This window comes from Equus caballus, chromosome 6 (assembly GCF_041296265.1).
Source record: "Equus caballus isolate H_3958 breed thoroughbred chromosome 6, TB-T2T, whole genome shotgun sequence".
In the NCBI taxonomy this organism is placed as follows: Eukaryota; Metazoa; Chordata; class Mammalia; order Perissodactyla; family Equidae; genus Equus; species Equus caballus.
The window spans coordinates 54845945-54872715 of NC_091689.1; the positions used below are offsets into that span (position 1 = coordinate 54845945).

General features: G+C 39.9%; 1 long non-coding RNA gene across 2 annotated transcripts in view; it reads right to left on the bottom strand.

Annotated features, from left to right (window-relative positions):
* Positions 1–26771, bottom strand: part of LOC111773929 (uncharacterized) — a 96097-nt gene that overhangs the window by 39996 nt on the left and 29330 nt on the right. The window contains exons 2-4 of one of the 2 annotated variants that reach the window (XR_011439701.1): positions 9919–10025; positions 3015–3132; positions 2037–2371 (exon numbers count right to left, since the gene is read on the bottom strand). This is a non-coding gene — a long non-coding RNA (uncharacterized lncRNA). Of the gene's footprint in view, positions 1–2036; positions 2372–3014; positions 3133–9918; positions 10026–25552; positions 25894–26771 lie in introns of those variants that run through there. The other variant, XR_011439703.1, reaches the window with a different exon arrangement.

Genomic DNA, 26771 nt, shown 5'->3' on the forward strand with positions numbered 1-26771 from the left:
AATTAAGGCCTAAATTTGTTGTACTTCCCACAGTTATTCATATTTCAATAGATATGCTTAGCTTACCCTACTTTAGGAAGTAAAAAAATGGATCTTTATAGTGAATTTTAAAAGATTCTGTTAGAGTATTGGAAATTTTTAGAATGCAGGAACATATAATCCCCCTCCTTGGAGTTTGATCTTTTGTAATATTCATTATTCATTCAACATTCATCGAACACTTCCTATAATCAGGCACTATGGTACTATTCACTACACTGGACCTGTGAATTTTAAAAATCACATAAAACATGGAACTTACTTTCAAAGAACTTACAGGCTGGGGTGGAAGATACCCAGGAAATCAGTTTCTGCAGAGTGGTATGATATATGCTTTATAGAGAAAGGAACTAGAAGATGTGCTGTGGGAGAAGAAAGGAGGGACATGAAAAACAGCAAGGCTGGGTGGAGCAGTGAGATGGTGAGCTTCTTGGAAAGAGCTGAAAAATGAGATGGAATTAGCTAGAATGATACTAGAACTAGGAGTCAGAAAAACGGAGCTGTGGTTCCAGATTTATCAATAGGTCAGCTCTCAGACAGACATAAAAGAACTCAAAAGATGAAGGCAAAGCAGAGAACCTGAAGGCCAGTTGGTCAGGAGCTTTGCAGGACTGAAACGGGAAGACTAGCTCAGTAGGAGAATCGATCTGTTTCCTTGGCCAGGAGGCTTCCGTGCAGCTGATTAGCATAATAGCCACTCCACAAGCACGAAGAATCCTGAGAAAAGGTGAGCCATTGACCTGCAGACTTACACACCGAAGCACTTTAAAATTTCAACATGTTGTTTATAACTTGAGGATGATTAGCAAATTACACATTATTGGACCTGATATCATAGCTGCGATTAAATACCTGATGCTGAGTCAATACTGTTTTCACTGAAATTTGCAAGCCGTCTGCTAAGACCTGTTCACACATGCTAGGAAAGATCTAGCACCAGCTATTAAGCTAGGATCTCTCCCTGTGCCGGTTCTGCTAACAATATGTGGTACGATACTCTCTCATGATTCTGGGCAATGGCAGCCAGCCACAGCTCCCAGTCAGCCACGTGATCATGAGGGTAAACAACCAATACCCTTACAACCATTCTGCACCCTACACCCATTCTGCTTTTCACTTTCAGTACAGTATTCAATGAGTTACATGAGATATTTGGCACTTTATTATAAAATAGGCTTTGTGTTATATGATTTTGCCCAACTGTAGGCTGAGTAAGGGTTCTGAGCATGTTTGAAGTACACTAGGCTAAGCCATATGTCCAGTAGGTTAGGTGCATTTTTGGCTTACGTTATTTTCAACTTATGTAGGGTTTATGGGGACATAACCCCATCATAAGTTGAGGGAAATCTGTATTCACTGTGGTCAATAAGATAGGAGAGGAGGTGATGGGTGTCACTTCCAGGAAGATGGTTTAGGACCCAGTAAACAATTTGCCGCTTTCCCATCCCACCTTTGAGGAGATCATAGAAGCAAGCGTTGAGCTGAATCCTCTTTCAGTGAGGGTCTCCTTGCCAAACCACATTAGACAGGTTGTATGAGAAAGAAATGAACTTCTGGTGTGTTACACCAATGAGAATTGGTGGATATTTGTTACACAGCACGATCTAGACTATCTTGATGACGTCACCTCCATATCCATTCTTCTACCCTACTTCCTTCCTAACAGAGGTCACTGTCCTCTACACAGTCTTCTATTTCAGAGGAGCTGCCTCCAGCTCCAGCTCCAGGGGGTGGATCTTACTCAGCATAAGCCAATCGTGGGTAATATTCTCTTACCAGTCACTGAGTAAGAAATTGAATGTGACCCAAGTCTGCCCAGTGAAAGGCGAAAAGAAGTCTGCTGGGAAGCCTCAGAAAAAAGAAAGAAGAGAGACAGAGGGAGAAAGAGAGAGGGATTGGTTCCTTCTCCCCCTAGATGTTGTCATATATTGTTATTGCCCTAGTTGTCTAGTGCCATGTTACAAATTACATTGGTTACCTCAACAAACATTTATTACCTCACAGTTTCCATGAGTCAGGAATTCAGGAGCAGCTTAGCTGGGTGGTTCAGGCTCAGAGCCTCTCATGAGATTGCAGTCAAGACATTTGCTATTGCTACAGTCATCTGAAGGCTTGACTAGGGCTGGAGGATTTACTTCCAAGATGGCTCCCTCACATGGCTGTTGGCAGAAGGTCTCAGTTCATTGCTGGCTCTTGGTCGGAGGCTTCAGTTACTTGCCATGGGAACCTCTCCATGAGGTTAACTGAGTGTTCTCAAGACATGGTAACTGGCTTTCCCCAGAGTGAGTGATCCAAGAGAAAGAGTAAGGAGGAAACCCAATGCCTTTGTGTCCTAATTTCAGGAGAAACACACTGTCATTTCTATCACATTCTAATCATTAAAAGTGAATCACTAAATACAGCCCACATTTAAGAGGAGGGAAATTATGCTCCACTTTTGCAAGGAGGAGTATGAAAACATTTGTGGCTATATTTTAAACCAACACAGATGTGACAGCAGGAAGTCCTGTGGCCATATTGAGATTATGAGGGACTCCAGCCTAAGGGTAAATCCTCGCACTAAGGAAAACAGAACAGATACGGAAAGGACCTGGGTGACATTACTAAACCTTCACCCTACCCTGGACTTATGTTGGAAAAAATAAATTTCTTTCCTTACCAGTTCAGCCTCTTTGAGATGAGATTGGCTGATATTTGCAGCCAAGGATGATATTCAACATATTTAACCATCACTGTATATTGTAAATTAATCTATATATCGATATATAAATGTAAAAAAATTTAAATATATTTTCCTTCATTTCTAAATTATGTAAGTTATATATATGTATAAAACTGTTTATTCAATTACATATGTACATATGTAGGTGTGTATAAAGCTGCTTACCATATGATAAAAGCTTGGTGCAAATTGTTCTTCAAATTATACAATATTTCTAAATAATTCGTTGATTTTTAGAAATATTTGATATTACCTTTCTATGCAGCTCTCACTGGCTAAATGATGCTCCAGTATGAGCCATGATTTCATGGAAAGAACTGCATAAAACTCTTCCAACAATATTTCAATTGAATCGATAGTCATTACGTGACCTGTAATATAAACAAGTTTTAAATTTGTCTTACAACCAGCAGTTTTATTCATGGTGCTGATTTCTCAGTTTCCATTGAACTAAAGCAAATCCATTCAAAATTTTTCAGTAAAATTTTTTTCCTAATAATTAGACTTTTATATAATCAATATACATATTATCAACAATCAAATAGAAAATGCCATTTAAAAAATAAGACAAAGATAATCCTTCAGGCCAGAAGAAAGGCAGTTAAATGTGTGCTCATGTGCCAGGTTGCCTGGGTTCATGCTGGCTTGCTAGATAAATTTTAAATAATTTTCTGTACCTCAGTTTTCTCATTTGTAAAATATGGTTGATGATGATTTCTTAAATGAGTTAATATAGTTTTAGAATAGAACCTGACACAGAGAAAATGCTCTGTAAGTATTAGTTAACATATTTATTAATAAAATTAATGTTAATGTCCTTGGTCAGTAGGCATTCAGTGAGTTTTAATGAATTCATCACATCGAGCAGAGGTGAAATTCAACAAGGATATTGAAAACTGGTACCCATACCCCAGGTCACCCTTGGCTCCAAACTTCCCTAAGAGCCTTGTCTTTTCCTGCACCCTCCCTCCTGTTTTGGCAGTATCTGCAATGCCAGCAGAGAATACAGAGCTCTCTCTATCCATGGCTGCATTTGCCTGGACTATGACCTACCCAACTGCGTTTTCTCTCCTTCTTTTGCTCAGAGCCAAAATTCTACAGAAATTGCAGCTTCCAACAACAGTCATATGAGGGCCACTCAGAGGGATCATCAGCAAGGGGTGCCTAGATGGACCCTAAGTCTTTAACGCTGGAGTGCCAGCACCAAATCAGAGGCCCTGTCTTCCTCACTGGGCTTAGGATCTAACTCTCACTAAGGCAGGGGCACCGTAGGACAGGAGACGTGGGCGTCAGAGCCCAGCCCAGTAGTGACTGGCATGGACATCAACCAATCAGAAAGGACAGTGGTCACAATTCTGAAGCAGGGTCATTAACCCTTTAGTTGCTTGACCTTAGGAAGTCTGAGAGGTTCTAGGGAAGAGGCCAGAATAGTCAGGGATGCAAGGATGAGGAGAGACTCATGGGCTTAAGGCAGTGGTTTTTTATTTATTGCCAGAGAAGTGGGTCTTTTGGTTTTTTTAAAAACAACCAGTGCTTCCACACCAGTGCATCACTGGGCTTCATACAGAGAGAAACGTGTTTGAGGATGACAAACGTTACGTTACCTCCACAACTCTTCACCATACCTCCGACTGCTGACCCGGAAAACCTGTATTATGGGAGATATTCTGGAAGAGCTCCACATGGGGCTTAGCAAAGAATTTTTTTTAACATTTATTATTTTATTGTTTATATTTTTATATTTATAAACAAAGAGTACTAAAGTATTACAACTGTTATCCTTAAGCAAAGTAGCTCAAGGTCACAGAGTCCTTTCTTGGAATATATTTGCATATTTGCACCAAGAGAGAATGAATAATCTATGCAAATCCACTGCTTGAGGCTCTTTCCCTAAGGCGAATATCTTCCCAAAAAGAGAGAGACAGAAAACTTATCCCTTCAAACCCCAAATAGAACAAAAGAAAGATGCACTGAGATTTCACTATGGGTAGAATTCTAACTGGATGTCACCACTGAGGATCTTTATCATTCAGTATGCAATTAGGAAAACAAAAACCACTCTAGTTATTTCAACCAGAAGAGATTTACATAAAGGAATTGGTTCAAGTTTGTTGAGAAGTCTGAAGAAGGGAAGGTTACTCAATGAGTAGTAAAGGACTACGATTTCTAGGCTGAGGGAACAAAATGGTTAAGCACAGACCAAGGGTATGTGCAGCTAGGGCGTGTTACTAGAATCCAGCTACCTGAGCTGCAGTCCAGGAGCCTGCAAGCCTGGGCTGCTTTTGGAGTCATTGTAGCTTCCTCTGCCCCACACATTGTTACTACTGTTGCCTCTGCCGCCAATGCTATTGCCACCTCCATTCTTTTTATCACGGTTGCAGTCTTTGTTGTTTCAACTGCTGTTTGAAACGAAAAGAAGAGTCACATCTGTCCTCCTCCTGTCTTTTAATCTCCCTCCATTGGCAGAATCTGATCAAAAAACCAGCTAGTAAAAGTAGGTTACAGAATCTAAGCACCTTACAACAAACAGCAGAGCACTAAGTGTGAGAACGAGGGTTGAAAACAAATAAATAAATAACCAGCCTAGGAGGTTATAAGGCAGTTACACCACATGGACCCTAACAGGGTTAAGACACTGCTTCACGTCCCCTGGAAGGTTCTGTAAAGAGACACAACAGCAAAGCTGCAGGCAGCCACGTTAGAGTCTTCAGCCCTCAGATGCTGAGGATGCAGGATGATAGGAACTAGGAACTAGGAAACTTCAGACAGTTGAAGATTCCCACCTCAGGCAAAGGATGAGGGACAAATGCAATACTGGTAATGTCTAAATATTGTTTTTGTGAGTGAATTTGATAGGGGGAAAAGGATATGTGAATTCCTATTGCCTTTATCTCTTTGTGTCCTAAAATTGCAGTATTGCTGAGATTAAAGTGCAATCTTATCCAGGGATAGAAAACATCCTTATATTTGGAACTTTAAAACAGCAAGGCATTCATATTAGGACAATGTAGATGGAGAGAATAAGGTATAATTACTAAGGTCAGCACTGTGGAAATAAACAAAGACCAACCAAATGAGAACAAGTGAAGGCTACTTATTCAGAGCTTGCTATAGCAAGGGAGTCAACCACCATTACTATGTTTTGGCAGTGATGAATAAATGACAAGCAATAGGATGTATTGGACTATATGTGGAGGCCATTTGGTTTAAAACTAATTCGGCCTGACATTTTTTCCCCAGAGAGGCCTGCCATGGCCTGTTGAGCATGCACTGTACATCTGCTTTAAACTTTTACAATGTCCCAAAGCCAAAAATGATGACCTTACAGATAGGGATGTTGCCTCCCCCATATCAGCATTTCTTTAAGGATAAGCATTTTTTTCCCCAGAAACTAAGGATTAATTACTGACCTGCTTTAACTCATCTCCTGACCACTGAGCTGCTGATCACCCACTTGCTGTGCTCACCTCGTGACCACTGAACTGCTGTGCCAGCAAGATAGCTCATGACTGTTGTAAAAAGGATACTCCTGTCATATGTGATGTATGCTCTTTGTTACAAGATAGTATGTAACCACTCTGTATACCCCATTTCTTTGGAGGGCTTCCTTCCTTGGTGAAGGTCGTCTTCAACCTGGCTCATATAATAAACTCACCCCAATTTTGACTTGTAGATTGATTGTGGATTATTTGTATCAACAGCAGAGACTCAAAGGCAGGCAAACAAGTGGAAAACTTCATAGTGGAAAACGGGGAAGGTTTCAAATATACCCTAAATAAAGGCTGTTGGCATGGGGAACCTGTAGGTGGCCTGATTAGAAGTGAGGCAGGTTATGTGATTGGTTAGGGATGCATATATCGCTTTCTCTGGCTGGTTGTAAGTTGGAATTGGGGACAAAAATTAGGGAAGCCTTCAGTTATTAATCAAGTCCTGGCCATTTGAGGCTGGTTGTCACAGGATTAGGTGTTAGTTTCTCGAACTATCAGTAGAGATAGCAGTCTGACTTCCTGCAAGTCTGACTTATAGCATGCCAGCTTTCTGAGCTGGCCATTGTAAATAATAGATCGGTTTCCTGGGCAGTTTGCTTCAGGTTGTTGGCATATAGGAGGACAAACTTTTCCCCTGCCCTCTTATGTTCAGTGACTGGGCCCTGAAAATTAAGCTAACGAAAGACCAAGTAAGAGGAGGAAAAGCGTACAAATTGTATTTGATGTGAATATTTTTACGTGCCATGGGGGCTTCATAGTGAAGAACTGAATACCCCAAAGAAGTGGTTAGACTCAGAGCCTGATATACCCTTTTAACCAAGGGCTATAATATGCAGGGAAATGACTAGACAAAGAAAAGGGGTTTAGGTTTCTACGGGCAGTAAATTGTGGGAAAGTGACTCTCTGTCTCTGGTGATAAGAATGTTCTCTTCTTCCTGGTGCCAGGAGGCCACCTTTCTAACGGGAAGTTTGTGACCTGCTTTTAGGCGGAAAGGGAGAGGGCACAGAGTCCTTCCGGCATCACTCTTTCTCAATTGCCTTCAGCTCACAAATATGCCAAATGGCATATTTTGGGTGGCATGTTTTGATCCCCTTCATGGGTCAAAAGATGTGTTTTTATATATGATCTGGCCATTGTCTATCTGTATATTCAGTCTCTCAACTCCAGATTGCAGATGTAGAGTTGAGATCATACTCCTTCATAAACAACTCTATCAAGCCTGCTCCAGAATGAGGCAGTAGGAATTTACTTACATCTTGGTGGTTAATGATTCTTCTGAGCAATACTGAGGCCAGGTTGAATATTAATAAAAGGAAAGCAATGTAACCAACTAATTTTCCCTAAGATATTAAAAAATATAACAGCCACTTTTTAATCCTGCACAGGGTGTTTGAATTTCCCAAGTTAATACTGACACCCCATATGCATTTCCAAGGGGTAGAATTTCAAGCTTGATGAAATGGAGACGTTTAGCCAATTATGTTGGGGCAGCCTCGCAACTGAGCTGCCTTAGGGCAGACTTTTTAGAAGCAGACCCTAAGCAAAAGATTTCAAAGCAAGTAGTTTGAGAGGTGATCCTAGGAAGCGTTCTTAGGAGAGTGGGGAACTGAGATATGCAAGGGAGGAAGCCTAGACCAGTTACATTAATTACCAAGCTACCACTGGGGGAACTGAGGCTCAATCATTTTGGGAGCCTCTGGGAGTTGTCCCACCAGGGGGAGAGAAAGCTGGGGTATTTATCCTCTAATTCTTATCAGTCATTAGCTGAGAGTTGCTCCCAGGGGTAACTCCTCAGCGCTCAGAACCTGCTGTGCACCTGGGCTGAGAGAAAGTCCTCAGTCAGAGTCATGCCCTAGCATAGGACGTTGTCTGTATGTATAGAAACAGTAAGTGTTGTGGGGATACGGGTATGGTACTGACAGTATCTTCCACGCTGGCCAAGAAAATGAGGTGTCTGACTCCCTATAAAGTACTGAGATCTAGAAGATTTCAGAAGTACTTTCTAGCAGCTCTCCAGGTTGCCTACCTTCTTCTTCCCTTCCCTGTGGGTATGTGTGTATAGTATATCCCAAAAATGTCAGACCGGTCTGACTTCCTTTTCCTGTACATCCCAATTTCAGGCTCTGACCTGCTCTTTTGTTCTTTCAGAATTGATTGTGGCTGGGTTTGGGGGGAAAAACTATATGCACCACAGTAGAAAGCAATGGGAATAAAACCAAGTATTAGATAGTATGCCCACCAGCACTGATATCCTGAGAAGGACTCATGACTGGTTATTTTTCAGTCAGAAATGCGTAAACTGAATCAAATCATGAGGAAACATAAGACAAACCCAAATTGAGAAACGTGCTATAAAATAGAATGGATTCTTAAAAAATGTTGATATTATGAAAAGCAAAGAAAGAATAAGGAACTTTTCCAGATTGAAGGAGACGAAAGAGACATGACAACTAAATGTAATATGTGATCCTCAACACTATCCTCAAAGAAAAAAAGTCCCATAAAGGACATTACTGGGACAAAATCAGAATATGAGTCACAGAATAAGGTATCAATGTTAAATTTTTGAATTGGATTAACTGTGCAATCGTTACATAAGACAATATTCTTGTTCCTAGGAAATACACACTAAAATGTTGAGACAAAGGGCTATGAGGTATGCAAATGTGTCTGTTCTCAAGTGTAGCTTCTTTAAAGAGTTAAGTTGTTTTGAAACTCTTGAATTCAGGGTGATTTAATAAAAATTATGAGAATTAATGCTTCTTTTTGTACACACACACACACACATGCAAGAACTGATTGTGACAACTTAGCCTAAAGTCTCTGCTTCAGTAGGCAGTATGCCAAGGATGTGACATTAATCTTTCCTCCGCTTTTAAATGTTAGTTAAAACCAAAAAATGGACCCTAGCTCTTGCCTTGAGTGGAGCTCTACCTAATCAGGGGTTTTGCTTTTGGGGAGCTGAAGTGGAAATAAACTAACAGACTGTCAATAAAACTGATTCCTTCCCAAGCCATTAACTAAACCTTGGAGACATATTGGCAATCTTTATTGATTGTTGCTCATATAATATGGTTCTCTGCTCAGCATGGTGGACTTTCAAGATAAAAACTCTAAAGCAACAAGGGATAAGAATCAGAGTAGTACTCCTGGACAGTAGGTGTATATGTATCGAGGTATAGAGGTTAAGCCCTCGGGCTCTTGCAGGGAGATTGGGTTACAAACGCGGCTTCACCACTTACTTGCTGCATGACAGTGAGAATGTTACTTAACTTCTCTAAACCTGTTTCCACATCAGTAAAATGGAGATAATAACAGTGCCACCTTCCTATGGTTCTTAGGAAGATTTAATGAGATAATGTAAGTGTCTCCATTCGCGTAAAGGTGGCCTACATATGCTTTAAAACCTAATGTATCAGTCAGGGTTTAGTGAGGGAATAGAGTCACTATGTGTATTATGAGACGACGGACTTATTACAGAATTAGAGCTTATACAACCGTGGGAGGAGCTGAGGAAGTAAAGATCCGGAAGGGGAAGCTGGAGGAACAGTAACTAAGCAATCCTCCCAAAGCTCTTGGGGGTGGGTGGACAAGTTGAAGCTTGAAAGGAAATCAGAGAAGCCAAGCACATCCGTCAGCCAAAATGGGACTGCAAATGGGGAGCTCACTCAGCACTCTGGGAAGCTACGCCTCTCCACAGCTACAATCCCTGTATGTCCACTGCTGGGAATCTGGTGGTTGTTGATCAGCAGGGCCAGCGATTGAGAAAAAGAGCCTGCAACAGAACAGAGGAGAGTGGACAAGCTGAGCCCACTGAGCACCTTGACGTCTGCCCATCATCACTTGGGACAATGAAGGCCTTCAGAAGGGTGGATACTGTTTCACTTCTGCCTCCCAGATTATGAGCAAATTCCTCTGTGGTCAACTCTAACCTGGAATCATAGAGGAAAGGGGATTCTGGGAAACACATTTCCCAGGTTAGCCAAACTGACAACAGAATAATCCAGCATACCCCAAATAATACTGGCTTTAAAAGTATAGTTTATTTCTGTCTCATGTAAAAGAAGCCTAGAGGTAGTCCTTCCATAGTGACAGGGATCTAGCTCTTTAGATCTTTTTGCTCCGCTGTGCACAGCAGGCAGCTTTACTCTATAGTCTAAGATGGGTAATGAAGCTCCAAAAATCATGTCCTCATTCCAGCTAGCAGGAAGGAGAAAAAGTAAGGTAGGGTTTGACCATTCTTTTTAAAAACACTTCCTGGAAAAATTACACAGCTGCAAGGAATGCTGGGAAATGTAGTCTTTATTTCAAGAAACAAAGCAGGAGACAAGTAGCAGTCCTTGCCACAGTCCACTCATCCACACATGCTCTTTCTTTCCACATATAGACCCCCTCCCTTTGAGACATAACTCCAAAGTGTCATCTGGTTACTGCATTAAACTCAAAGCCCAGAATCTCTGGGTGCCAATTCATTCATCCCCATCATGGCAAGATGTAGCCACTCACAGTCCAGAAACCCACAAACTAAAAGTTATTTGCCCTATCCCTTCACTCTTACTCAATATATAATGGTAAAACAGGACTAGGATAACTTTAACTAAAATTCCAGTTGACTAAGGAGAAAACAGGAAACTTTCACACAACCCCGTCGGCACTGGTCCATAGAAATTATTGAACTCTGCTGGGCAGGAATCGCAAAGGCTGCCTGGCCTGGGAATGGAGTTCCTTGATTAGCCTACCAGGCAGCCCTTGGGTCTGCCCTCTATGATGAACTCTTTCACTTACTGTCCTTCATATGTTGACATACTGTCTTTCACATGTTGAAGCCCCAACCCCCAATGTGACTACATTTGGAGATAGGGCCTTTAAGGAAGTAATTAAGGTTAAATGAGGTCAAAATGGTGGTGCCCTAATCCAATATGATGGTAGTCCTTGAAAGAAAAGAGAAAGAGTCATGAGAGGAAAGGCCACATGAGGACACAGTGAGAAGGTGGCTGTCTACACAGCAAGGAGAGAGACCTCAGGAGAAGCCAAATGTGCTGACATCTTCACCCTGGACTTCTAGCTTCCTGAACTGTGAGAAAATACATTTCTGTTGTTTAAGCCCCCCAGTCAGTGGTATTTTTTGATGGCAGCCCCAGAAGACTAATCCAGTCCTCCTGGCCTCTAGCTTTGCTATTTCAGAAGTTCTTCCTTGCAGGCAATATAATTCTTTCAAATAGGAAGGCATTTTTATTTACTTTCTGTCAATTCTCTGTCCTTGTAATCACAGCCAAAGAGCCTGTCGAGACATTGAGTTTTTTGTTTTTAAGCCTGAAGACTTGTCTTTTACTTATCGGTTGTGGTATTCTGCCCATCCGTTTCTCTCTCATCTTAATGGCAGCTACCTCGAAGTTGTTTACAACAGGCTTGAGTGCGAAGAAACAACCCTTAATCTACTCTCTGCCAGCTGGTCGATGCTTTTGTATAATGAGGCACTAGTTTTATCTCCTGCCAAAGCTGTAGGTTTTCAGCCACTGCTTACACCTGGTTGAGCTGGGGTGCAGAAGCTGTTGCTCTTCTCATCCCTGCAAGGGCCCAAATTATCAACTTGGACTGCAGGCCTCTTGTAGCAAAACTGTAGGCCCTTCTGTCTGTTTCTATACTGCCTGTCTTAAGCCTGGAAGGCTTTGCTGAAAGTGTCAAGAAAGAGCCAATACACACAGAAATCATTCATCTTTCCTGTCATTGGCCCTAAAGTTACAGCCTCGGTCAGCACATGGTCTCTTTTCCAAGCCAAAGCAGGGAAATGTTTGCCATCAAATCATCAGGCTGCAATTTGGAGTCTATACCACCTGCTGCCCAGCTTCTAGGCCAGTACCCCGACTTTAGTTCTTGTTAGGTACAGTACCCACTTCCAAGTGCTTAATGGATTCCAAGGATCCGTTTAGTATGAAACACAGAAACCTAAAAACAAGAGACAATTCAATCAGATGCAAGTTCTTCTCTTTCACGCATATTATGCTGGAAGTAAGTGGGGCAGCGGCAGTCCTCAAGGTCCCAGTCTTCTATCTTGTTGCTCTTCCATCCTCACAATCTTCCTGCAAATCTGCTGAAGCTTCTAGCTAGTAGAAAGAACAAAGGTGTAAAGAAGACGATGCCTCCACCCTTTAAAGACAATTTTCCAGAATGCTACCTTTGCTGACACCTGTCAGTTAGAAGTTAGTTCTATGGCAGCACCTAGTGAGAGGGGGTGCTTTCAGCTAAGTGTGGGAACACAGCTGAACGGCCAAACTGCTAGAAAGAAGAGGCCAGAAAAGATACGCTCTCTCCCTTTGGTTCACTGCCCAGAAAAAGTACTCACCAATTCCAGTTGTGCCCTATGGGTAGAAATTTAGTTATTTGGCACACCTACCTGCAAAGGCAGCTAGGAAATAAAGCCTTTATGCTAGGGAGCCAAATGCCCAGCTAAAAACGGAGAGTTTTATTACTAAGTGGAAGACAAGAACAGATATCTGGTGACAAATAGCAGTCGTGCCTATGGCATGTGGCACAGTGTCTATCACATAGTTCAAAACTGAAAAAATGTTAACTATTATTTACATCAAAACGTGACTCAGGGAAGACCCTACACAGGTACCTTGTTTCACTCCTACTCGGATAACTTTTTTTTAAACAGGTTTTTTTTTTTTTTTAATTTTAGAGCAGTTTTAGGCTTACAGCAAAATTTAGCGGCAAGTACAGAGAGTTCCCGTGTACCTCTGCCCCACACATGCATAGCCTCCCCCACCTTCAGTGAATAATCTTTTATGTTCACTATACAGAAGTGAAACCTAACTCCCCATTTCTTGATATCCTTCTATTGTCATCACCAGCACAAAAAACTCAGCTGATATTTTGAGTATGACGCTACTTTACTATCACTTGAAGAAATCTTAGGGTACAAACTATTATATACATAAAGAAAACTGGAGTGGAAGTTTAAGGAATAACATCAATGTTCTCTATACTTTCTCAAGTTTATATTATTAGCATATTTCATGAGTGTTAAAGAATGAAAAGCAAAGCATAGATCAATAGAATATTTATTGTACCTCTGAGGGTATGCGCAGTGTGAATAAGTATATTTTATATTATAATTTTCTATTTGGAGAGCCAATAAAAATTAATATTGCTTTAATAACACACAGAACAGGATGTTAAACTTGATCAAATCTTTGCTAATGGTAAAGCAGAAGATTTAGTGGTTCTCAACTGGGTACAGGGGTCAGATGAGGAACATTTCAGGAGCCATGGGAAAGGTACCCTACTCACTACTCTACTCCTCAAATACTCTTCTTTCTCTCCCTTAACATCTGAAATTCCTTTCAAAAGAGATAAAGCCTTTTACTTCACAAAGGTTTTAAAGAAAAAAAATATATTATTAGAGACCAAAGCTTGAAAGCTCAGTGAAAAAGTGTTGCTACCAAGTGGGGAAACCATTTGGACACTCTAAGTAGGCTCTTGGAAATGAGCCCTGAGGGAGGAAAAGTGCGATGGTCTTTGATGTCAAAACATCATAAACTCTATCTTCCCATATTAGAAAAGCAAATTCTCTGATTCCCTGCTTCCTGGGCTTATCAGTTGTGTAAGCACTGAGCTGGCTGGAAGGGATCTACTGTGCATTTGGAGCCCATCTCGGGATTATAGCATCCAACCACCTCTGCTGAGTACATGAGGTCCTCCTTTGGGATTAGAGTGCCTATCTTTCATTTGACATGAATCAGGATTATTTAACTCAGTCAAGTCTGCATCAGGGCCACAGGCTAGGTGTCCAAGTCTGTTAGGTGAAGGTTTATCAAAAGTAAAAGATAAATGCAATTAAGTATGGGAGTGGCAGAATAATGTAAATAGGCTTCAGTCAAGGTATAAATAACTGATAACAGATTCTGTCATATTCTGTTTGGAAAGAAGAAAGGAAAACAAGAACTTAACAAAATTCCAATACTTTATCTATTTATTTATTTATTTTGGTGAGGAAGATTGGCCCTGAGCAAACATCTGTTGCCAATCTTCCTCTTTTTTTTTTCCTCCCCAAAGTCCCAGTACGTAGTTGTATATTCTAGCTGTAAGTCATTCTAGTGCTTCTATGTAGGATGCTGCCACAGGATAGTTTGATGAGCAGTGCGTAGGTCTGTGCCCAGGATCTGAACCTGCAAACACTGGGTTGCTGAAGCAGACACTCAGCCACAGGGCTGGCCCCTCCAACACTTTAAATAGGAGGTGAGCCAATAGCAATTGTAGATGTGTGGCAGTGAGTAAGCAAACTTAAGAAGAAACAAGAAGCAGAAAGGAGGATTGCTCACATATTAGAATATGAGGCATTCAGACAGAATCTCTCCTGCAGGTTGCCATGTTACCTGAATTCCACCACTAGTCTTTCCTTTACCTCTATAAGTGTTTTCATGTTTAAAAATCCACTTTTAAATTACAGTAATGTGCTGCATAACAATGTTTCAATCAAAAACTGACCACATATCCCATTCACAACAACATGGATGGACCTTGAGGGTATTATGTTAAGTGAAATAAGCCAGATGGAGAAAGATGAACTCTGTATGACTCCACTCATAGGTGGAAGTTAAACATAGAGACAAAGTGAACTGATTGGTGGTTACCAGGGGAAAGGGGGTGGGGGGAGGGCACAAAGGGTGAAGTGGTGCAGCTACAACATGACTGACAATAATGTACAACTGGAATTTCACAAGGTTGTAAACTACCATAATCTTAATAAAAAGTTAAAAAAAAAACCTGACCACATATATATGACTGTTGTCCCACAAGATTAGTACCAAATAGTCTAGGTGTGCAGCAGGCTATACCATCTAAGTTCGTGTAAGTACTCTCCATGATGTTCACAAAACAGTGAAACCGCCTGACGACACACTTCTCAGAATGTGCACCTCTTGCCAAGTAACATACAACTGTATTAATAACTTAGGAATAACATTACCAGAAATTAGCTAACTGAGAAGGAATGGAAAATAAAAGATGTTGGACAATAAAGAAACTTGAAGGGGATGAAAGCATCAGAAGGGGAAAGATGTCAAACGTAAGCTTCACCTCCCTCACGGTCCCATCCACAGCTCTCCTGGTAGTTAAGTTGCAGTCTTCAATTACTCAATTTACTTCGCTGCAGAATCACACAAAACATTGTTTGCATGTTGTTCGAGTATCAGGTAGTGCCCCTAATTTAATACCCAGAGTAATTTCTTTAGTCACAGCAGAGCAAGGTCTTTTCTGACTCCAACCCGAGGAGACCCCTTTCTCCCTAAGGGAACTGCTTTTCAGTTAGGTGCCCAGTATTCAACTTCATCTCAGTTTGTAAAGAATTTCTTTCTTTCTTTCTTTTTTTGAGGAAGATTAGCCCTGAGCTAACTACTGCCAGTCCTCCTCTCTTTTGCTGAGGAAGCCTGGCCCTGGGCTAACATCCGTGCCCATCTTCCTCTACTTTATATGTGGGACGCCTACCACAGCATGGGGTGCCAAGCGATGCCGTGTCCGCACCCGAGATTCAAACCGGCGAACCCTGGGCCGCGGAGAAGCAGAATGTGCGAACTTAACCGCTGCGCCACCGGGCTGGCCCTGTGAAGAATTTCTTAAACGAAATTCTCATATTACTGGGCAAAATTTTCCACAATCAGCATTTTTTAGCTTCTCTTAATTTTAAAGATTTATTTGTCTTTCAAAATTTAAACTACAACTGAGAGTTTTTTCCTCCACTCTTTCCGAAAGGAAGTAACTCACCCACCTGAGATTATATTGGTCTCCCTTTTGCAAGAGGATTCTGCCCGAACAAGGAAAAGTTCCAGGAGTTCTTAAAAATGTAAATGACCACTTGTACCAAAGAGATACCTACTCTTACACCAGGATTTTATCTTCAGGTTTCATTTATATCTAAATGTGGAGTAAGAGGGCAGGGCAGCAGGAAAACTCCACCCTTCCACTCCATTTGAGAAATAAAAGTAGAGGGGAGAAATCCTAAAATTACTTGCCACTTGTCATTTGCTAAGTCGGAAACTAGTCTACCGTAAGAACACTGTAGCTTCCTTTTTTTCTGTCATGGTTTTTCATGCTAATTTAGTTCCTGGTAGTGATTAACAACAAAACTTCTGAAGAGGAAAATCCCTTGTCGTGGGTTTGTCTTCAGAGCCTGAGACAACAGTGTGAGATGGCAGCACCGGAAGGCGAGAAAGAAGGCTACAGCCTCCACAACAAGGAAGAAGGGACAACAGGGGCTGGCACTGAGACAGGGCCCTGTGGCTGAGCAGTCCTAAGACCCATGTGTGTGTTCTCAGCTGGCTGTCATAACATCCTGAATTTGTTATCTATGATCGTCAGTCTTACATTTATCTCCTAGAGCACGCCTAAGCATTCAGGCAGCTGTTGGAGATGGGAGATCCGTGGTCAGTGATTGGTCTCCTCACTCAGACTGGACCAGCTAATCTCTGTGGCCGACATGCTTGCCCAACCCCCACACTCAGCTCCCAGGAAGAACTTCTGTTTTCATTGTCTCATTATTAGCTGGATTTATGTGGGTGCTTAGCAGCCTCCACTATCAGGTCACTATTATCCTTTATCCTTTCATGTTAAATGTGGCTTTACATGGGGCTGGGAGGAGGGATGGGGAAAAGAAAAAAAAAAAACGATAGAATCAGCTCATTTTCTCTCTTTTGTGCATGCAAATTCCCAGTTTTAAAGGCTTTTTTCTTTATATATAAAAAATACAACATAAGTGATATTTATTATGTAGTTGTTCATATGCTTTATAGAGATTTTTAAATCTTCCTGACATATGATAATAGCAAAGCCTCAAATGCTTGATAGTGAGTTCAGCGGCACACATTTATTAGATCAAAGAATCTTCAGTTTCTGATTATTCCAGATGGCAGGCTAGGGTGTTTATTTTTAGTTTATGTTGTTGTCATTGTTTCAAATCTTTAAACAGTCACAAATTTATTTCAATTTGTTAACTTCGAGCAACCAATTAGCAAATACTGATTTGCTCTAACCTACTTCATTTTGTTTTTAAAGCTTGGCACCTGAGCTAACATCTGTTGCCAGTCTTCTTGTTTTTTTCCTTCTCCCCAAAGCTCCACCAGTACACAGTTCTGTACTCTAGTTGTAGGTCCTTCTGGTTCTGCTATGTGGGACGCCACCTCAGCACGGCTCGATGAGCGGCCCAGGATCTGAACTGGCGAAACCCTGGGCTGCCGAAGTGGAGAGCTCGAACTTAACCACTTGGCCACAGGGCCAGCCCCCTCTAACCTACTTCTTACAACACACTTTGTGAAGGGCAGCTGGGCATCAGGCAAGTTTCCTGTACTTGAGTGGCTAAAATCTGATTGGGGAGATTAGATATAGGGGGCTCTGTTATCCTTTGGTCACCAGGGTTGATTCGGCCTTTGTAACAACAGGAGTGCTTGTGTCCTTGCACAGGTGCAGGCCTTTCAGAAAGAGGCTAACTTTCTCACACAAAGATATGAGAAACACTCTCCTTCATACAGGAAGCATTTGTTTACCAGTATGGGGAAACACTTAAGATGTTGGAATAAGCAAAAGAGATTCCTGGACATACTTTCAATGAAATAAATAAGCAAAAGAAATTACTGTATATACTTCCAATGAAATGCTATAATGCTAAGATTAGCTGATCATATAGAGACATTCACTTTTGTCTTTGACTAGGCTATTTTACAACTTTTTAGAGAACTGAAATTAACTTGTGGAAAACAAGTAATAATGCAAATAATTCTTGCCCAGAGCCATACATATAAATTCCGTCCAGTGGGTGACAACTCTCCCTCTCTCACAAAAGCCAGTTTTGCATCCACTTGCAAATTCATTTCAATATCCCTGATCAATAAATATGTCTGTTTAAATTCTCCTTTGAACATACTTTAACATCTGGTTTCGAAATTTAACTAAAGAGTTCGTAAAATCTTTGATACATGTTATTTTTCTATTTCTATGAGAATCATGATTTTATCATTTAAAAAAATTATTCTTTAACACTAGTAACAAAAATCTGCTGAAACTAACTTGGACAAATGGGGAAATACAATAAGAATACACAAACCCGTTTCAAGGAAAACCAAAGCAGAATGCCTTCGGACCTCACTGGATCTGGAACAGGAAAATCTTCAGCAGCCCAAAGTGGGTCATCTCACCAGCTCTCCAGATTCATGTGACCTTTTTGTCTCTGCTTTTCACCTCTTTCAGCAGACTGATTTTCTCTGTTTTTCTATGTACATGAGGAAATCGCCCCCAAGCCCTATAGTTACAGAAACTTCTCATTTATTCATTCAACAAAAATCTATTGAGTACTTACTATGCCAGATACCTCATGCTCCAGCACCACCAACCAACGGATTAACATTTCAGTGTTCCCATACACATTCCTGGAAGACAGAATCTTACTGGTTCAGCTGGGTCATATATCCACTCTGATTAGTTGTACCCAGAGGGAAAAAATCACATAGTCCACTGCCACATAGTTCTCTCCTATAGGAGAGAATTCCTGAGAAGACGGCCAAAGCAGACAAATGGAATAGCATGCTTTCTCCATACATGAAATGTAAGCTATTAACATAATACATTGTTAGATATACACTCTGTTGCAATCCCAAATGGAGTATACTGCAATACAATTCTGACACTAACCACCCAGAGTTAGTACAGGCTCCACAGGTTTAGAGCTCAGTCCTCCACAGACTGCCCTTATTTCAGTTGCCAACCACAAGTTCCAGAGGTCCTCAGCCCACCTGTACTTCTCACTGACTTGACTATATATTCAGGGGTTCCTGTAACCTCCTCACTTTGATAATTCACTGGAACAACTCAGGCAAGTGCTGTATTTAGGATTAGTTTCATTATAAAGGATACAACTCAGAAACAGTCAAATGAAGACATGTATAGGGTGAAGTCTGGGAGGAAATGCAGAGCTTCTGTGGCCTCTCTTCATGGACTCCAGGTAGCACATCAATGTGTACACCAACTAGGAAACTCCACTTGGTGTCCAGAGTTTTTATTGGGGTTTCATTACACATTATTGAGTAAATCATTGGCCACATGTTTAACTCAATCTCTAGCCCCTCTTGCTTCCCTGGAGGACAGGCTGGCTCAAAGGCCAAAGCATCTAATCCTCTAATCACATGGTCTTTCTGGTTACCTGTCCCCATCCTGAGGCTATCGAGGGGCCTACTGTAAGTTACCCACTAGTATAACAAAGACACTCCTCTCAGGAAGTTCCAAGGGTTTTTGAAGCTTTGTATCAGGAACCAGGGACAAAGACCAGATATATCTTTATTATACCACAATATATCTTTATTCATGTTGTATTAAATGCTATCAGAGTTCAGGCATTTACTTCCCACGGGGGGTTACTAGCTAAGATAAAATAAGCTGGCTTGCAGGAATAGAAGTTTCAAGAGGGGAAGAGGACAGATAAAGCAATTCAGATGAGATTTTTTTAATTTCATTGTTTTACTATGACATATTGGTTAAAAAAAAAAAGGTACTTTATTTTTGTTTGACCGAAATGAGATTTTGTGTGGAAGATAAGGTGCTAAAGACACCTGGAGTTCAAAAGTGAAGGATTGTGTATGCTAGGCTAATGACTTTAGTAAAATTATCCTGTCGATAGGATATTTCATCAAGGAGGGGAGAGTATCATAAGTGGTATTTTAGGTAATCAGATTGACAGCAGTATGTAGTTTGAACTAGAATAGGTAAATTAGAGAAGCTATTAGGGAGTGTCAAAATCTAATTTTAAAAAAGTATAATTTTTTAAAACATGATTTTTTTACAAACATAGAATGAACATGTGTCAATGATTATTATTTAATTTACCCGTGAGTTGGGTGGTTAGTTAGTTCAAATGAGAATTAAATGAATGGAGGATATATTACAGTCCATCTGAAAAGCATACAGAATTACATTTGCTAGGTTTGAAATAAAACTTTGGATTTATTTTTTTCTTTGGGAAAGAAATCATTTTCCTCTCTCCCTGAAGAAATTTACAACTTAACCTGCAACTTCACAAAGTCTGGGCTCTGATCAACAGTAAATATTAAATCACACAAAAGTATATTCCCTAGAAAATTAAATAATCTGGGGGGCGGGGGAGTTTGTTAGACATTAAGGGACATGCAGTCATTTTTTTGTCTTGTTTCTGAGTTTTGGATAATTTTTCTTACTAGTTCTCCTTATGATTAGAAAAAGTTTCTGAAGATTGGTCTTGATAACATATATTTTTACAAGCTAGACATTGTATTTCAGCCTGATTCATTTATGTGTGTGGTTTCCACAGATTAAGAACCATTCTAGTTCCTTCATTGTAGGCTTGTCACAGCTGATGAAATGAGATTCATTCTCTAAAACGATACTCCAGTACAGCCCTGAAAGAAAAGCTGATTTGTTCAGGTGTATCTTGATAGAGAGTAGGAGAGATTCTTATTGAATGTCTGCAAATTACTATATTGACATGCAAAATAAAGAGATTCAGCAGAAGTATTTGTTCTTGAATGCCCGAGGGGTCAGGGAGAACAAAGTATCATTTAAACAATGTTTCATTTCAGTTAATAAGCATAGTCTACGCCATTCCGGGTTGGAGATAGAATTTGAAGAAAGAGAAAGGGCTTCCTGGTAGGCTCACAGAAAACAGGACATTATGAATAATACAACAATATTCCCCCCAAAATAAAATATTAGGTTTTTCTCATCAGTTCACACAGTACTATGTAGATCTTGTTGCACAGGATCTTGGGTTAGTAGGTTTTCACAGTCATGCCTTCTGATCTAAAAATAATTTGGAAATTACAGTTCAGCCCTCTGGTACAGTCTGACAGGGTGTAAACAGTGCTGGCTCAGAAGCCTGTGCCGATGAGTCTATTCACTGCAGTACTAATAATTAGAGTAGATGGGACAGTCCTGTTCTTGAGGCTCTGAGGCTGAAGACCCAATTTGTACTTGTAGCATATGGCAAAGCCCTTAGGCAAGCAGGAGAGGAAAACAGAAACCACATGTTGATGATAAGACTCAATGGCTCTGATTAATTAATAACACTAGCCAATAATATCAGAATGGAGAATAAAATTTTTTATAGGATAAAATATATAACAATTTCATTAAATATTGCTCAATGTTTTCCTGAAGATAAGAACATATTAGGGGCAGTAAGAACATTGGCAAGTCTTCCAGATAAAGTATACACAGTATCTGAAACAGATTTATATTAATACTTTACCTCTTCAAAATTCATCAAGGTAAAGGTGCTCAGCATCGCTAATCATCAGGGAAATGCAAACCAAAACCACAATGAGATATCACCTCACATCTGTTTGGATGGCTATTATCAAAAAGACAAAAGATAACAAATGTTGGCAAGGATGTGGAGAAAGGAAACTCTTATACACTGTGGGTGGGAATGTAAATTGGTACAGCCATTATGGAAAACAGTATGAAAGTTCCTCAGAAAATTAAAAATATAACTACCATGTGATCTAGCAATCCCTCTTCTGGGTATATACAAAAAGGAAATGAAATCAGTATCTCAAAGAGATATCTGTGGTTTCATGTTTATTGCAGCATTATTCACAATAGCCAAGATACGGAAGCAACCTAAGTATCGGTCAACAGAAGAAAGGATGAAGAAATTGTCATATACATATACTATAGACTATTATTCATCCTTAGAAAAGAAGGAAATCCTGCCATTTTCAACAGGATTGTGACAGTGTGGCTGAACCTGGAGGACATTATGTGAAGACACACAAAGAAACACACTGCGTGATCTCACTGATAGATGAAATCTAGAAATGGCAGATTCATAGAAGCAGAGAGTAGAATGGTGGTTACCAAGGGCAGGGAGGTGGGGGAAATCGGGAGATGTCTGTCAAAGGGTGCGAAGTTTTAGTTATGGAGGATGAATTTTAGTTCTAGAGATAGAATGTGCTACATGGTTACTATAGTTAATAGTACTGTATTGTATACTTGAAATTTGCTAAGAAAGTAGATCTCAGGTATTCTTAACACACACACACACACACACACACACACAACTATGTGAGGAGACAGATATGTTAATTACCTTGACTGTTGCTATCATTTTATTATGTATATCAGAATATAATGTTGTACACCTTAAATATATGCAATTTTTATTTTAAAGTGTAAAAAACAATAAAATTAACCAAGAGAAAGTTACACTTCTGTATTGACAGGGAAGGTCTTCCTAAGCACTTTTTAAGATAGTGTGAAAATAATTACAAAATCTAGAGCATACCAAATAAACTTCAGTTTTAGATTTCTCTTTCAATAAGATAAAAGAACAAATCTTTGTGATTGCCAAGGGGCCCTCTGGGAAACCCCCACCACAGTGTAAATGTGAAAAACATCTTGAGGTTTTTTTCCTGAATTTAGGCTCTAATCTTGGCAGGAAAAAAATAAAAAACTATCAGAGGAGATGTGCTCACTTGATTAAATAGGAGCATATATACCTTAGAACAATAAATGATTAGAGCTTGGCTGCCTATTAATCAAAGTGTCAATACGGTAATTAAAAATAAACACAGCAGAAGGTAACACAATTGGTAGGAACTTTAGCTTTTTCAGAATTGAGACGCTAAAAAACAATTAAGTACAGCACAAACCACAGAACATTATTTTAGTGAGATAACGAATCTCTTCTATCTGGGCAGAAGGTAAAAAATAACATTTTATTTTTGCAGAAATAGAAAAATCCATCCTAAAATTCACATGGAACCTCAAGGGACTTCAAATAGCCAAAACAATCTTGAAAAAGAAAAACAAAGTTGGAGGACTCATACTTCCTTATTTCAAAACTTATTACAAAGCTACAGTAATCAAAACAGTGTGTTACTGTCATAAAGACAGACAGACAGACCAATGGAATAGAATAGAAAGCCCAGAAATAAACCCTCCATATATGCTCAAATGTCTTTTGACAAGGATCCCAAGCCATTCAATGTGAAAAGGACAGTCTTTTCAACAAATGGTGTTGGGATAACTGGATATCCACATGCAAAAGAGTGAAGTTGGGTCTTACCTTACACCATACACAAAGCTTTCATTCCATTGCTTGTTTCCTTTGGTCCACAGAAGTTTAAATTTTGATGTAGTATAATTTATTTATTTATTTATTGTTTTTTTGAGGAAGATTAGAACTGAGCTAACATCTGCCACCAAGCCTCCTCTTTTTGCTGAGGAAGACTGGCCCTGAGCTAATATCCACACTCATCTTCCTCTACTTTATATGTGGGACGCCTGCCACAGCATGGCTTGACAAGCAGTGTGTAGGTCCGCACCACGGATGCAAACCGGCAAACCTCCCCCCCACTGAAGTGGAATGTGTGAACTTAACCGCTGTGCCACTGGGCCAGCCCCCCAATTTAGTTTTTGAGATTTCATGTGAGTTTTAGGAAGGCTTTTTCTATTTCTGCAAAAATAAAATGTTATTTTTTACCTTCTTCTTTTTACTTTCTCCCAGATGTGGGAGAAATACAGGAGAAAAGCTTCATGACATTAGATTTGGCAATAATCTCCTGGATATACACCAAAAGCACAGACAACAAAAGAAAAAATAAATCAGACTACATCAAAATTTAAAACTTCTATGCACCAAAGGAAACAATCAACAGAATGGAAAAGGCAACCAATGGAAGGGAGAAAATATTTTCAAACCATGCATCTGATAAGGGGTAAATATCCAGCACATATAAAGAACTCCTAGAACTCAATAACAGTAACAATAAACAAATAACCCAATTAAAAGATGAGGAAAGGACTTGAATAGACATTTCTCCAAAGAAGATATACAAATGGCCAAGAAGCATATGAAAAGATGATCAACATCCCTGATCATCAGAGAAACGCAAATAAAAAAATGAAAACCACTGAGATATGCCTTACACCCATCAGGATGGCTCCTATGAAAAACAAACTAAAAATGGAAAATAACCAGTCTTGGCAAGGATGTAGAGAAACTGGAATGCTTGTGTACTAGTGATGCGAATGTAAAAAGGTGCAGCTGCTATGGAAAACAGTATGGTGGTTCCTTAAAAAATTAAAAATGGAGTTACCATGTGATCCAGTGATCCCACTTCTGGGTATATATCCAAAAGAACTAAAAGCAAGGTCCTGAAGAGCTATTTGTACAACCATGTTCATAGCAGCATTTTTCACAATAGCCAAAGGGTGGAAGCAACTGAAATGTTTGATAACAGAGAAAGTGATAAACAAAACGTGGTATATACATACGAAGAAATATTATTCAGTCTGAAAAAGGAAGGAAATTCTGACACATGCGACAACATGGATGAATCTTGAGAACATTATGCTAAGCAAAATAAGCCAGTCACAAAACACAAATACTGTATGATTTCACTTAAATGAGGAATGTAGAGTAGTCAAACTCATAAAAACAGTAACTAGAATGGTGATCGCCAGAAGCTGGGGAGAGGAGAGAATGGGGGGTTTTTGAATGGGTATAGAGTTTCAGCTTTGCATAATGAAAAATTCTGGAGCCTGCTTACACAAAAATGTGAATCTATTTAAAACTACTGAACTGTGCACTTAAAAATGTTTAAGATGGTAAATTTTATGTTATATGTATTTTATCACAGTTAGAAATTTTTTTTAATTTAAATAACATTTTACTACCTCTAAATCTGCCAAGACTAAACTTTGGCATTTTAGCAGAAAGAAAACCAAATTCTACTTTCCATTAATATTTAGCAGGAAATGATTCATTACTCCTTATAAAATGTTGCTTTTGAATAAGACCATCAAAACTGAGCAAACTTTGCAGGTTTTTTTTTAACACATTCATCACTGTTTTTCAGATTCATTGCTTCTTTTCAGACATTGCAGGTATTAGAAACTATTGCAAATAAAGTTCACATTCTGCACACCATTTACAATTTTCTGAAACTAAGTTTCATCATTAGATTTCTTCTCACATTCTCTGTCAACCAGGGACATTAGGACAAAACTAATTTCAATTTCCCTTGATAAACAAAACACATCCTATTACCTTGCATACCTGGTTCTATTTCTCTGCCACTATTGTTTCTAGAATAGTGTACTAGTTATTAAGTTACTGTCTTCTAGCTCCAAATCCACCCTTCTATATTTTGCTCTGTGATGCTACAGCTAGGATTCTTCAAATAAGATATCTGCATGCCAGATGGCTCCATTTTAGGCTCTGTCTACAGAACTTGTTAGAAGGAGACGGCAAGGCTAGAAGAAGAAGAAAGGACTCACCACTTCCTGTCTGCTTCCTGTCTCCTTGTGGTTCCTGTGAGCATCACCCCAACAATGCTTCTTCACCCTGGCAGCAGCAGTGCCTGCTTGTAGAAGCAGCTGAATCTAGTTTGCAGACTTCCCAGCAGTAGCAGAATGAACTTAATTTGCCTCCAATACCCTCAGAGACACCAGCAGCAACTGACTGCGGCCCCCTCAGCGCCTATTCCTCAGAAGTCTAGATTTTAGCTCTACATGGAGTTTTCTCTAAACTTTTAAGTTTTAATAATTCCAACCTCTTTCCTTGGTTTCTGTAGCATTAAGGGTGTTAGCTGCTTATTGCAATGCTACTCCTATGATATGCGCAGTGATCCGTCACCGACAGACTTTGAAGAAGTGACGTGATTGGTCACTGATGATGATGTGCGTCTGTTATTTACATAGTGATTTTTGTGCTGAAGACTGTTAAAAGATAAACGGAGGTATATTAAAAATTTTGAGTTTATTTGAACAAAAATCAATTTGAATCGGGCAGCATCCGATCTAACAGACAGAAAGGAGCTCTGAGGAGCGGTACAAAATGAAAGACTTTTATAGGCAGAAGGGAGCAGGAACAAGGAAGTTATACTAGGCAAAAAAGTGAGTTGGTTACAGCAAGGTTACTTTCCTTTGGGAGATGGCAGGGTTCTATCAGCAGATTACTAACTAGTGCTATCAGCTGATCCCTGACTGACTGGTTTAAGATTCCATTTCGGGGAGAGCTGAAACTGTAATTCGGTCAAGTCTCAGCTTGGTGATCTGGGGCTTAGAATAAACAACTCCATTTGGGGCCCGTTGCCTTGTTTTTAACAAAAGCTATCAGCACGGTTTTTACTTTATGCAATTACTCACAGTTAATATACCATGGTAACTGAAATGTGAAACATGTTGTTGGGGGACTGGTGTTATTTAGTGAAACCGTTGTGCTGTGAGTTGAATGGTGATCCTGAAAAATAATTTGAAGTCTTAACCCCTCGTCCTTTAGAATGTGAACTTATTTGGAAACAGAGTTGTTGTAGATGTAATTAGTTCAGATGAGGTCATCCTGGAATAGGATGGGCCATTAATCCAGCATGACTCATGTCCTTGTAAGAAGACAACGTGAAGATGGGTAGGAAGAACATCGTGTGAAGATGGAGGCAGAGATTGGAGTTATGTGGCTATTAACCAAGGAGCACCTGGGGCTGCCAGAAGCTCTAAG